At 41.8% G+C, this 13,899-nt stretch overlaps 1 protein-coding gene across 1 annotated transcript in view; it reads right to left on the bottom strand.

The window, feature by feature from the left end:
- Positions 1-13,899, bottom strand: part of INTS9 (integrator complex subunit 9) — a 150,923-nt gene that overhangs the window by 33,085 nt on the left and 103,939 nt on the right. The gene's annotated exons all lie outside the window — the stretch shown is intronic.

Raw genomic sequence — 13,899 nt, 5'->3', positions numbered from 1 at the left:
TGATGAAAAAGTTCTGACATGTTATGGAAACTCACAGAAGTCTGGGGAAGGATGGACTCATGCATAATCTGACTGGGTCCCTTTGCTGTCCACCTGGAACTCCATTAGTAATTAGCTGTGCGTATGCTTAGTGTGTGTGCTCAGCTGTGTCAGTTTCTTTGTGACCCCATCAGGCTCTGCTGTCCATGGAATTTTCCAGGCAAGATTATTGGAGTGGGTTGCTATTTCTTCCTCCAGGGGATCTTCCTGACCCAGGGATTAACACGTGTCTCCTTCACTGGCAGGTGGATTTTTTTTTTACTACTGTGCCACCTGGGACTCCATTATATAGGAAAAAGTTAAAAAAAAAAAAAAAAAGATACCCCAAAAATGTGGGAAAAAAAAAAAGCTCTTTTTGTAAAGCTATCTTACACGTATCATCATAAATTTGAGGTGATCCTCAAATCTGAGCCTGTACCAGGATCACCTGGAGGTGGAGTGCTGCCCCCCACCCCTACGGTTTCTGATTCCGGTTTGAGGTGGGGCCTGAGAAGACGTAATTCTAATGAGCTCCCAGAAGATGCTCTTGGTGGGGAGGTTGATAGTGGTCTGGAGATCACGCCCTGAGATCCACTGCACTGTACAGTCTGGTTCTCAAAACAGGTCTGCCACGTACAGGAAACTGGGAACACTGTGGAAATACAGAGATCAAGACTCAAAAAGCTGGGGTGCTTTTCCCCAAGAGTCAGTGGCAGAGGAGAGAGGACAGACAGTGGATCAGGAACCAGAAATGGAAAGCCCCCTTCAATTCCACTACCAGTACGGGACCTCAGCCAAGCCGTCTCCCTTCAGGGATTTCTCAGAGTCTCATGCGCTAATTTACATGATCTTCCTGTAGCCTATGGAGTCCTATAGCACAATGTTATGCAATGCTTAGGTTGTTCTATTTTTCAATTTCATTCTGACTGCTTTCAGAGCATTTAAAAAAATACGAAAGTACCTCTTCCAAATAAATCAGGATTAAAACTGGAAACAAAAATGAAGGCCCATGCAAGGATGTATTGTACAACATGAGGAATATAGCCAATATTTTACAATAACTGTAAATAGTACTCTTTTAAAATTGTATAAAAATAGGGACGTCCCTGGTGGTCCAGTGGCTAAGACTTCGTGCTCCCAATGCAGGGGGCCCGGGTTTGATCACTGGTCAGGGAACTAGATCCCATATGCTGCAACTAAAGATCCTTCATGTTTCACTGAAGATTGAAGATTCCATGTTCTGCAACTAAGACCCGGTACAGCCAAATAAATGTTTTTAAAAACTGCATAAAATAAAAATTTTAAAGTATTTAATAAGAGGAATAGAAAGGGGAAAAATAGAAGGTCCAAAGACCAAGATGCTAGAGAGCTCATCAATGTTTTCATCTTGTAATGTATCTTTTGCTCAATTTCATTTAACCTACTCACTAGAACATCAGAAGGAAAAAACAGAAGGGATAAACATTATCCCTCCTCTTTCCTATCCAAATTTCTCAGTACAATTTCAAATAGCAGTGCAGCCAAGACCTACCACCTGCATTGCTATTTCTGAGTCCACATGCCTTTTGATGTATCATCCTTCAGCATCTTATATTTGCATGGACATATGGACCATTAATTTTTTTAAAAAACATGATTGTGGATGGAAAAGTTGCTTAATAATGTGAAAAGTATTTTTTTAAAACATGGATACAGGAGATGTACAGTTGTGACAACTATGTTGAGCAGCTTCTAATTGCTATTTGCACAGAGACAACAATGCGTGTAAGAGCTTTTCTTGTGCTCAGGCAGAACTGACCTGCGTACTCGCCTTCTCAACAAACACACGTACGTTCGTTCTTTCCAGAGAAGGAGGGAAGGGGAAGTAAAGCACAGAGGTTTATAGTAACTGATGTGTGAGGAGCATGGGAATGCTCTCTGTGTGCATATGTCAAGAAGGAAACTGGAATGGTGATCAAAGGGACCAAGCTTTGTTGGGTAGTATATTTAACTTATGGATGAGAAGGGCCTTCCAGGTGGCTCAGATGGTAAAGAATCTGCCTGCAATGCAGGAGACCCCAGTTTGACTCTGAGGTCACAAAGATCCCTGGAGAAGGGAATAGCAACCCACTCCAGTATTCTTGCCTGGAGAATCCCATGGACAGAGGAGCCTGGCGGGCTGCAGTCCTTAGGGTCACAAAGAGTTGGACATGACTGAGTGACTAACACACACACACACACACACACACACACACACACACACACACACACACACACTTAGCTTAAAAGGACAGCAATTTTATAAGGACCTTATTAGAACAAGCCACTAATGATTCACAGGGCTGATAGGGGATTCAGAGGCCCTCAGAACCTCCTAAAATCGTACAAACAATTCCGTCTCCCTATACACATTCTCCCACAGATTTAATCGGGTTGTCATTTGGGGCTGTGATCTCCAAAAGGTTAATTAGATTAGTTAAAGACAACTAATCTAAACAATGACTCAATAGCAATTCTGGCCTTGAAAACACCATCTCCGAACCTCAGTCATTACCACCACGATCCTTTAAAAATTAAATGCCCATAATAAAAAACAAAGGCAGTGCGACAACATGACTAGCACCAATTTGGATGTTATAAAATACTTCATGACTGAGTCACACTGGATGGTCACAGATTTAGCCCTGTAACTAACTCAGACATTTCTTGTGGATTCCTCAGTTCAGTTCAGTTGCTCAGTCGTGTCCGACTCTTCGCAACCCCATGGACCACAGCACGCCAGGCCTCCCTGTCCATCACCAACTCCCGGAGTCTGCTCAAACTCATCTCCATTGAGTCTGTGATGCCATCCAACCATCTCATCCTCTGTCATCCCCTTTTCCTCCTGTCCGCAATCCCTCCCAGCATCAGGATCTTTTCCAATGAGTCAACTCTTCGCATGAGGTGGCCAAAGTACTGGAGTTTCAGCTTTAGCATCAGTCCTTCCAATGAACACCCAGGACTGGTCTTCTTTAGGATTGACTGGTTGGATCTCCTTGCAGTCCAAGGGACTCTCAAGAGTCTTCTCCAACACCACAGTTCAAAAGCATCAATTCTTCGGCACTCAGCTTTCTTCACAGTCCAACTCTCACATCCATACATGACCACAGGAAAAACCATAGCCTTGACTAGACGGACCTTTGTTGACAAAGTAATGTCTCTGCTTTTCAATATGCTGTCTAGGTTGGTCATAACTTTCCTTCCAAGGAGTAAGCATCTTTTAATTTCATGGCTGCAGTCACCATCTGCAGTGATTTTGGAGCCCCCCCAAATAAAGTCTGACACTGTTTCCACTGTTTCCCCATCTATTTCCCATGAAGTGATGGGACCGGATGCCATGATCTTTGTTTTCTGAATGTTGAGCTTTAAGCCAACATTTTCACTCTCCTCTTTCACTTTCATCAAGAGGCTCTTTAGTTCTTCTTCACTTTCTGCCATAAGGGTGGTGGCATCTGCGTATCTGAGGTTATTGATAGTCCCACACATTCTGATGCCAATTACAGCCCACTCTTCTCCGATGTCTCCTTGATTCCCAGTGGGAAAGGATGTGCCCCGCTTCTGAATCCCCACAGCCCTTGACTGGATTTCTAACCTGACAGGACCCATCCCTTGGACCCCGGAGGAAGTCCTGTGGGCACCATCTTCTTCCTCTCCGGTACCCTGCGTAAATCTAGCACCTCCCAATTTATGTTTCCCTTACAGCTGAGCACAGCCCCCTGTCCAAAGCAGGAGGTTAAGAAATACCACAGGCTAGATGAGGGAAGGAAGGAACGAACAAAGAGATGAAGGCATGTAAGCAGTGCATATTAAGTCTGAGAGAAGGAAACACTGCCAGGTTAAAAACCAAACAGCATGTGTAGAAAGAAGACAGGAGTCCATTAAGTGGTCCAGTCTCTCCCTCCTTGCTCCATGGGATCTGTTTCCCGAGTCCAATCCTTCAAACCAATCACGGACTCTTTGTAGCTCAGCTTCCTCACTGCTCCTGCCCTTAAATATATTACATTAGGTTTAACTCTCACTGGTTGGCACCGCCTCCCCAGTGAGGACAGAGCTTTGTTTCCTCAGGACTGACCCGAGCAGGCTGAGGCTTTGGGACAACTTGGGGCTATGTCCATGGAGAGGAGAAAGCTTCCTGCGGCCTTGGCAGCTAAGGTGGGGAGCAGTATGTGGTGGTTTGTCCCAGATGTCTTTCTTAAATAACATTTTTGGGACATGGCTGTGTCCTTTCCCAGGAGGAGTAGGCCCTTCATGGACATATCCAAGGGACCGCTGCAGAGAGATGTGTTACTAGAGACTCAGTCATCTGGTAGAGGAACTGAGGTCCAAAGAAGAGAAGTGATTTTTTTCAGACTGTCCCCTCCTGAAGGGTCAATACTCAGCCCAGGCCTGGCTCTCACGTAGTGGGCTCTGATGCGACAGAAGATAGTGGAGAACTGAAGCCCAGGTGTTCCACGGGGCCAGCGGGCCAGAGGAGCACAGGCAGCCTCAACAGGCTATCCTGAAGCCTGGGTTCTGTGGAGGCAGGAAAATATCTTTGTGTCGACCTTCATCTCCAGCTCTAGCCTAGGCACCAGGTAAGCAAGTGGTTTTAATGCCTTGTGTTCTGTATCAGGGAAAGTCAGACACTTCCAGAAAATTCCCAAGGACTGAACTTGACTGACTGTAAGATCTCCATAAGGCCAGGCACAGAGGGAGAAGCAGCAGCCTACAGATATTTCCTGAGAATATCTCGAAGGAAATGAATTCCTTCACGAATTAATTCCATAGAAGACTATGGAGTGGCTGAGAAAAGCTAACATGTACATCCACATGAAGAGCTGGAGCAAGTCACAGATTTATTGCAATCAAATGCATTAGAAAAATCAATCAATCAAACAAACAAAAAACCAGAAAACTTTTATTCTAGAGCATCCAGATCAGAGAACTGCATAAACAACAAAATACTTGTGGAATTCAGAGGGAAGAAGAAAAATGTAAAAAACAAAACAGAGCAAAACAAACTTACCCAAGCAACTGTCTTGACTCTAAAAACCTGACTCCAAGACTCCAAATTTGAGATATTTTCTTCAGAATTAACAGAAGAATCTACATTTACGTTTATTACTGCCAAAGACTTTAAGACCTCAGGAAAACTGATAAGGGGGAGCATCTCCCTGCACCCCAGAGGGAGAAGGGTCAGGAAGAGGAGGCAGAGAAAATGCAGGTGGTGTGCTAGAAGAAAACATTCTCTCAGGCTGGCCACCAGCCTCTTCCACCTCTAAGGGCAAGAAGGAATTCCCACTATGACCACCAGAGGCTTCAGGGTACTGACTGGGCAGAAAATCTCAATTGATTAAAAAAAAAATTTATTTCTTACAAAGAAAAAATTTTCTTTCCAATGTTCTATGTCAGGGATTCTTAACCTGATGAATAACAATGGGCTTCTATAAGCTCTATAAGCTCAGTCTTCAGAAAATAAATGTAAAATGTCATACAGATGTGCAATAGATTTTTTTTAAAAAATTAACAGTTCTTACCAGATTCTTACTACCAGGATTTTGAGGCTGTGACCCGCAAAATGTTAAGAACCACTACTCTATGGACTTCCCTGGTGGTCCCGCGGCTAAGACTCCATGTTCCTAATGCAGGGGGCCCAGGTTCAATCCCTGGTCAGGGAACTGGATCCCACATGATGCAACTAAGACCCAGCACAGTCAAATAAATGAATAAATATTAAAGAAAGAAAGAAAGGGAAGAACCACTGCTCTAAGGCAGAAGTTTCCACAGGGAGCCTCTGCTGTCAAAACATCTCTCCTCTCATTCTTACACATACTCACCACCCATCTGGCAACCGGAGAACCACCTGTTTGAGCCTCAAGGCCCAGTGTTAACTGGTTAGGAATTAGCCTGGTGACTGACTAAGCCTGGATTCCCTATTTTTGTTCCGGGCAAGGATGTAAGTGAGAGTCCTCAGGGCAGGAGGGCTGAAGGGGTTTGGACACCTTTCCAGGTCCCTTATGTGGTCAGGAGAAGGATGGGAACAGATCAAGATCATAAATGAACCAAACGCAAACCCTAAAGCACTGCTAATACGAACAACACCAATAAATGTCTACCACTAACTTTAAAGTTCCACACTTCAAATTTTAGCCTTGGGACGTCCCTGGTAGTCCAGTAGCTAAGACTCTGCGTTTCCCATGCAGGGGCCCAAGGCTCTATTGCTGGTTGGGGAATTTGATCTAGATCCCAGAAGTGGCAACGGAGACCTGGCACAGCCAAATAAATCAATATTAAAACAACAACAACAAAATATATATATATTTTTAGTCTTGCATGAATATCTGTCCTGTCCTAGGCCAGCCTCTAAAATGACCCCCAAATTCTGCGGCTCCCCATGTCTGGGTATGTGCAGGTTTTGCCTTTTTATACTGGTGATTTTCACATCTAAAACTCAAGCCCCACCCCTGAAGTCAGGCAGAATAGCCAGGAAACTACTGAAATAATGGGTATTAAGTTGCCTTTTCAAACCATCATAATAGAAAAATTAGTGTTCAAACATTGGTTCACAATGCACAAGCAAATCCATTAATTTCATTTCAAAGGCCAAAAAGGCTGCAGCTCTAATAACTAAAAGTGCTCTCTAGTTATTGCTAATGCGTTCAGGGGACCCATCCAATGGTTACTGTTTGTTCTGTGCTAATAGTATTATAGTTTTTAAACTGTGTCCAATGCCCTCTTTCTGGGCGTATCTGTTTGAATAAGATGTTGTTTAAAAAAAAAAGCTTTAAATAATTTAAATGTCTGACAGTGATAAAACAGTTAGATACTTTTCTGTATATCCATATCATGGAATTAGGTAGCTATCAAATATCACATGGTAGACCTAATCATCTAAGAAAAGTTCATTAAATCAGAAAGAGCAGAAAAGCAGGCTGTAAATTCTCTCTTAATCTTAAGATAAGTACATTTATTTTCCCTCTGAGAATTTTATATTTTCCAAAACTACTAAAATAAGTGGCTCAGATGGTTAAGAATCTTCCTACCATGCAGGAGACTTGGGTTTGATGCCTGGATCAGGAAGAGAAGGGAATGGCAACCCACTCCAGTATTCTTACCTGGAGAATCCCACGGACAAAGGAGCCTGGTGGGCTATGGGGTCCATGGGGCCGAAGAGTGGGATAGGACTGAGCAACTAACACGGCAACACAGAAAATTACTGTAACAAACGTAAATTACTGTTCTAACAGATATATCTGGAGAAGAAAATGGCAACCCATGCCAGTATTCTTGCCTGGATAATCCCATGGACAGAGGAGCCTGGTGGGCTATGGGGTCCATGGGGCTGAAAGAATGGGATAGGACTGAGCAACTAACACAGTAACACAGAAAATTACTGTAACAAACATAAATTACTGTTCTAACAGATATATCTGGAGAAGAAAATGGCAACCCATGTCAGTATTCTTGCCTGGAGAATCCCATGGACAGAGGAGCCTGGAGGGCTATGGTCCATGTGGTCACAAATAGTTGGATACAACTAAATGACTTAGAAAATAATATTAACTTAAAACAAAATGAAAAATCTTGACAAGATAGAGCATAAACACAAGCTGCTGGCTGTCTTGTAGAATTTCAGGGACAGCATAAAGAAAGGCAAACGATACATTTTGAGAAACTGAAAAACTAGAATAAATTCCCAGAGAGACATGGGTCCTGGAATGGGGACAAAATGATGTCGCCGTTGTTCAGTCGGTAAGTCACGTCCGACTCTGCAATCCCATGGACTGCAGCACGCCAGAGCCAGAGCCAAAAAGGGTTGGGCACCGAGGGAAGAACAGGGGCCGGGAAGAGAACTCTGACCCTTCTCCTCTGCAGGACCCCTGGCAGATGGCAGCCTGCTCCAACATACTGCAAGGGAGAAAATACTGGAACAGCAGCATGAATGTTCACAGAAGGTGCAGACACACCCACAAGCCCTCGCTTACTCCCTTCACCCCACAAGGCAGAGAGACAAATCCTGGGAAAAAAGCAGTGTCTGGAGCTGAGGTACAAGAGGGTTTCCCTGAGAGGCAGGTAAGCGGTAACAGCTGACAGGGAAATAAAACCAGACGACTGACGGATGCAATGTCTACTAAAAACAATAAGCTAAAACCCCACCCTACACAGAGAATTAACTAACCAGATGGAACAGCAGCATTTACATTAAAAAAAGGCCATGCACAAATAAAGTAAAAATCAGTAAGTAAAATAAAAATAAGTATAGGGCTTCCCTGGTGGTCCAGCGGCTAAGACTCCAGGCTCTCTGTGCAGGGGGGCCTGGGTTTGATCCCTGGTTGGGGAACTAAATATCCCACGTGTTACAACAAGATCTAGTGCAGCCAAATAAATAAAAATAAGTATTTAAAAAAGTATAAAAAGCAACATTTGGAGATACTGTATATGGAAATATAATCATTGAAGTAAAGAATTCAACACACAGGTTGAAGAGCAGTATGGATATAGCTAAAGAATGAACTCATAAGTTGAAGCAGGAGGCTATAAAGAGATGAGAAACATAAAAGAAAAGAGATATGGAAAACACAGACTTATCAATATCTATAAACTAGAAGTTCTTTAAGAAGAAAAAAAATCAACCAGAAGGAATAAATAATTTAAAAAACGATTAAAGAATTTTTCTACATTAAAGGAAATTGGAAGATCTTACAGGAAAAACAGACAGGAAAACAAACAGGAGAAAATACACATTTAAAATACATCACAGTGAAATTTAAGAGCATTGAGGAATAAGGGAAAATTCTACAAGCAGATCCCACAGATGAACACAAATCTGAGGGGCTTTGCAATTCTTCAATGCAATAAGGGTACAAGTGGAAAACGAAGAAATAGTTTCATAGGGTTATAGGTTCAAAGATTTTTTCCCTTTAATTTTTTGTCTATCTAAGCTATCATTTATCAGGGCTTCCCTGATAGCTCAGTTGGTAAAGAACCTGCCTGCAATGCAGGAGACCCTGGTCCAATTCCTGGGTTGTGAAGATCCGCTGGAGAAGGGATAGGCTACCCACTCCAGTCTTCTTGGGCTTCCCTTGTGGCTCAGCTGTTAAAGAATCCGCCTGCAATGCAGGAGACTTGGGTTCGATCCCTGGGTTGGGAAGATCCCCTGGATAAGGGAAAGGATACCCACTCCAGTATTCTGGCCTGGAGAATTCCATGGACTGAATAGTCTATGGGGTCACAAAGAGTTGGACACGACTAAGTGACTTTCACTTTCACTTAAGCTCTCAGTGACAGTGAAAGTGAAGTCACTCAGTCATGTCCCACTCTTTGTGACCCCATGGACTATAGCCTACCAGACTCCTCTGTCCACGGGATTTTCCAGGCAAGAGTACTGGAGTGGGTTGCCATTTCCGTCTCCAAATGTTAAAAGCTATCATTTAAGTGTGAGGAAAATTTAAACATATTCTCAGTAGTTAAAAATCTCATAAGGATTACCATTTTAAGACCCTCATGGTGAACATTCCTCAATTATTCCTGGAAAAAGAAAAGTAAATCTAGGAGGAATGTGAGCTTTATGGGAAAAAAGGTTGAAAATAAAAAAAGAACAAAGTTCACTGTTGTCTAAACATGTTCGCCACCCTGTTGATGTTCTGTCACTAAGCCATGCCCAACTCTGTGACCCTACGGACTGCAGCACACCAGGCTTCCCTGTCCTTCACTATTTTCTGGAGTTTTAAATAGCCTGAGACTAAATTTCTAAATACTACTGACAATGGTGGGTAGGGGAGAGGTGGGAGGAAAGAAGAGAAAAAAGATGAAAGGGACAAGAGGAAACTAGCTCTAGAGGAAGAGACAGACAGTGATAAAGATAATCACAGGAGGAACAAAAGAAGGGATAAACTGGAAGAGTAAGATATACATAGATAACAAACAGGGATCTCCTGTATAACACAGGTAATGCCGCTCAGTATTATGCAACAACCTAGGAGGGAAAATAATTTGAAAAGGAACAGACACATGTATAAAGGAATCACTTTGCTGTATACCTGAAACAAACACACAATGAATCAACTACTGTTGTTCAGTAGCTCAGTCGTGTCTGATTCTATGCAAATCCATGGACTGCCGCACACCAGGCTTCCCTATCCTTCACTATCTCCCGAAGTTTTCTCAAACTCATGTCCATCGAGTCAATGATTCCATCCAACCATCTCATCCTTTGTTGTCCCCTTGTCCTCCTGCTCTCAATCAGGGTCTTTTCCAACGAGTTGGCTCTTCCCATTAGGTGGCCAAAGTATTAAAGCTTCAGTATAAGTTCTTCCAATAATATTCAGGGCTGATTTCCTTTAGGATTGACTGGTTTGATCTCCTTACAGTCCAAGGGACTCAAGAGTCTTCTCCAGCACCACAATTTGAAAGCATCAATTTTTCAGTGCTCAGCCTTCTTTATGGTCCAACCCTTACATCTAGTACAAGACTACTGGAAAAACCTAGCTTTGACAACATGGACTTTCATCAGCAAAGTGATGTCTGCTTTTTAATACACTGTCAAGGTCTGTCATAGTTTTTCTTCCAAGGAGCAAGTGTCTTTTAATTTCATGGCTGCAGTCATTGTCTGCAATGATTTTGGAGCCTGGGAAAATAAAATTTGCCACTGTTTCCATTGTTTCTCCACCTATTTGCCATGAAGTGATGGGACCAGATGCCATAATCTTAGCTTTTTGAATGTGGTGTAAGCCAGATTTTTCTATGATTCCTATGAGTCAACTATGTTTCAGTATAAAATTAAAAATGAAAAAAATAGACAAATATGTTCAAACTTGCAAAAAGAAATTTAGTCTTCTAAAAAAAGGCAAGAAAACACAGGGGAAAGAATGAACTAAAAAAATGTGAAGATGGCAAAAACAAGACCCAAATAGTGATATAAGAAACATAAAAAGGTTTCAATAATCAAAGAGACTCCGTAGATTAAAAAAGAAAAAAAAAATCTTTACTATGTTGTCTGCAAGGAATTCACTAGAAAAGGACATAGAAAAAGTCGGGGGGGAAAAGGATGAAAAACACTAGCAGCAAGTGTAGAAAGGAAAAAGACTCCTGGCTTTAAATGTAGTCTTGATAGAGAAAAAAAGGAAAGCAATTGATCAACAAGACATAATGATAACATAAACACATACCCCTGAGTATACGGCTTAAAATATAAACAGATAAATCAACAAATAACGCATCTTTTTCAGATACTGGTAGCTGAGCAAAGATGTGAGAATTTAAAACACAACAGACTCAAAGGGATTAATACATACGGAAAATAATTTCATTCAGCAGTGAATACAGTCTTTTCCAATATATGTAAACATTTACAAAAAAAGGATTGTGTTTCAAAGTAAGCCTGAACAAATTTCAATGAATCTGTAAATTCTTCTTGTAACACACAAAAAAATTAGAATAGACTCCTGAAACCTAACCACGATATGACAAAAGTCTTGTTTAAGTCTAACCATACTGGATAGTCTTGAAACAAACAAAAGTATACCATAAAATAAACTCTGGTTATTTAAATCAGGAACATTAAGAAGGAAATTATGATATACTTAGATATAAATGACAAAGTACTTATCAAACTTTAAGTTTCCCACAGCTCAGTCTTCGGTCCTCAGCACTTATATTTAAAAAACTCCGGTGGCTCTCCAGTTTGTCTCCAGGCGTGCCTTCACGTCCAAATCCCAGCTCTGCATTTCCGCTTGTCTCAGGTTCTCTAACTCCCATTCGTCATACCCACTATCCTCTTCTGCAGCTAATGGCCACCCCTGGCCAACCCTCCTTGTCAACTGGATTTGTGTCATTATCACCATTCTCTGAGTCATCAGGTATGAAATCTCTGTCTTATATTTTTCCTTCCCCGAAGATAGTAGGCATTCAAGAAATTTGCTGAATTTAAGATCCGCCAATGTTTTAACTTACCTTTCCATCCTTACTATTTCAGGCTTAATCCAAAGTCTCATTTCCATTTGCTTATTAGATCAGTGTAACAGTCTGCCACATTCTTCCTAGCTCATGGGCTTCCATTACTAAAGCTGAATTGGCCCTTTACTATATTAATATAAAGTCTAACTTTATAACTGCTGTGACAGGGGATAAGCAGCTGCTAACAACCTGTAAAACAATGGGTGTGGCTATATGTCAACAAAACATTATTAACAAAAACAGGTGGGAGATCAAACTTGGTTCAAGGACCATGGTTTGCTGGCATCTGAAGTAGACTACTGAGCTTTTTCAAACCTTTTCTTATCCCTGCTAATTCAATACAGAATCCAATCACCTGGGCAAAAGAAAATCTAATTTACTTTCTTTTTTACATACAATAGTGGTTGCCAGCTAGAAATTAAAATTAATTACTTGGGTATGTTACTCATTACTTTCCAGACCTTATTTTTCCCTTTCAATTTATGGATCTTGTAAGAATAATTTACTGGAAATTACATCGATAGTACTGTAAAGGCTTTGATCTAAGCAGGACAAATCGGAAGAACTGGCAGCCAAGTAATCTTTCTGTCTTTTATGAGAGAATATATCAGGAATGATAGAAGCTGCCAATACAAAATTTTGATTCAGTGAAGCAGATTAAGATGACACTGATGGGCTTTTGATTTCAGCAAGCGGGAAAGGCCCAGAATTCTGCTAGCTATAGGAAAAAATAGCAACTTGTCCCCTCTAGACCTTGAAATAAAAGTTGCTTATAAAAAAGGTACGAAAGCAAAGCAGAGTGGCAGCTCAGAGCATTCTATTGTTCTAGACTTACAACATTCTTTATCTCATGTTAAAATGCGATACGGATTTCACCAAGTCATCTATCCATCCATCATCCATTGACTATCTAACCTCCATTGCCCTCCTTTATAAACATGGAAAGATATATGTGTGCTGTGCCAAGCTGCTTCAGTCGAGTCCTACTCTTTGTGACTATGGACTGTAATCTGCCAGGCTCTCTGCCCATGGCATTTTCGAGGCAAGAACACTGGAGTGGATGGCCATGCCCTCCTCCAGGGGACCTTCTGGAGCCAGGGATCAAACCCACATCTCTTATGTCTCCTGCACTGGCAGGTGGGTTCTTTACACTAGCGCCACCTTTTATACCCAGATAATCACGATGGTGTGCTCATTCACCTAGAGCCAGACATCCTGGAACGTGAAGTCAAGTGGGCCTTAGGAAGCATCACTACGAACAAAGCTAGTGGAGGTGATGGGATTCCAGTCGAGCTGTTTCAAATTCTAAAAGATGATGCTGTGAAAGTGCTATCGTCAATATGCCAGCAAATTTGGAAAACTCAGCAATGGCCACAGGACTGGAAATGGTCAGTTTTCATCACAATTCCAAAGAAAGGCAATGCCAAAGAATGTTCAAACTACTGCACAATTGCACTCATCTCACACGCTAGTAAAGTAATGCTCAAAATGGTCCAAGCCAGACTTCAACAGTAAGTAAACCATGAACTTCCAGATGTTCAACCTGGATTTAGAAAAAGCAGAGGAATCAGAGATCAAATTGCCAACATCTGATGGATCACTGAAAAAACTAGAGTTCCAGAAAAACACTTACTTCTGCTTTATTGACTATGCCAAAGCCTTTGACTGTGTGGATCATAATAAACTGTGAAAAATTCTTCAAGAGATGGAAATACCAGACCACCTGACTTGCCTCCTGAGAAATCTGTATGCAGGTTAGGAGGCAACAGTTGGAACTGGCCATGGAACAACAGACTGGTTCCAAATCGGGAAAAGAGTACGTCAAGGCTGTATATTGTCACCCTGCTTATTTAACTTATATACAGAGTACATCATGAGAAACGCTGGACTGGAAGAAACACAAGCTGGAATCAAGATTGCCGGGAGAAA

This window comes from Capra hircus, chromosome 8 (assembly GCF_001704415.2).
Source record: "Capra hircus breed San Clemente chromosome 8, ASM170441v1, whole genome shotgun sequence".
Classification (NCBI taxonomy): Eukaryota; Metazoa; Chordata; class Mammalia; order Artiodactyla; family Bovidae; genus Capra; species Capra hircus.
The sequence above is the reverse complement of the archived record's forward strand: the minus strand, read 5'-3'. Positions and strand labels throughout refer to the sequence as shown.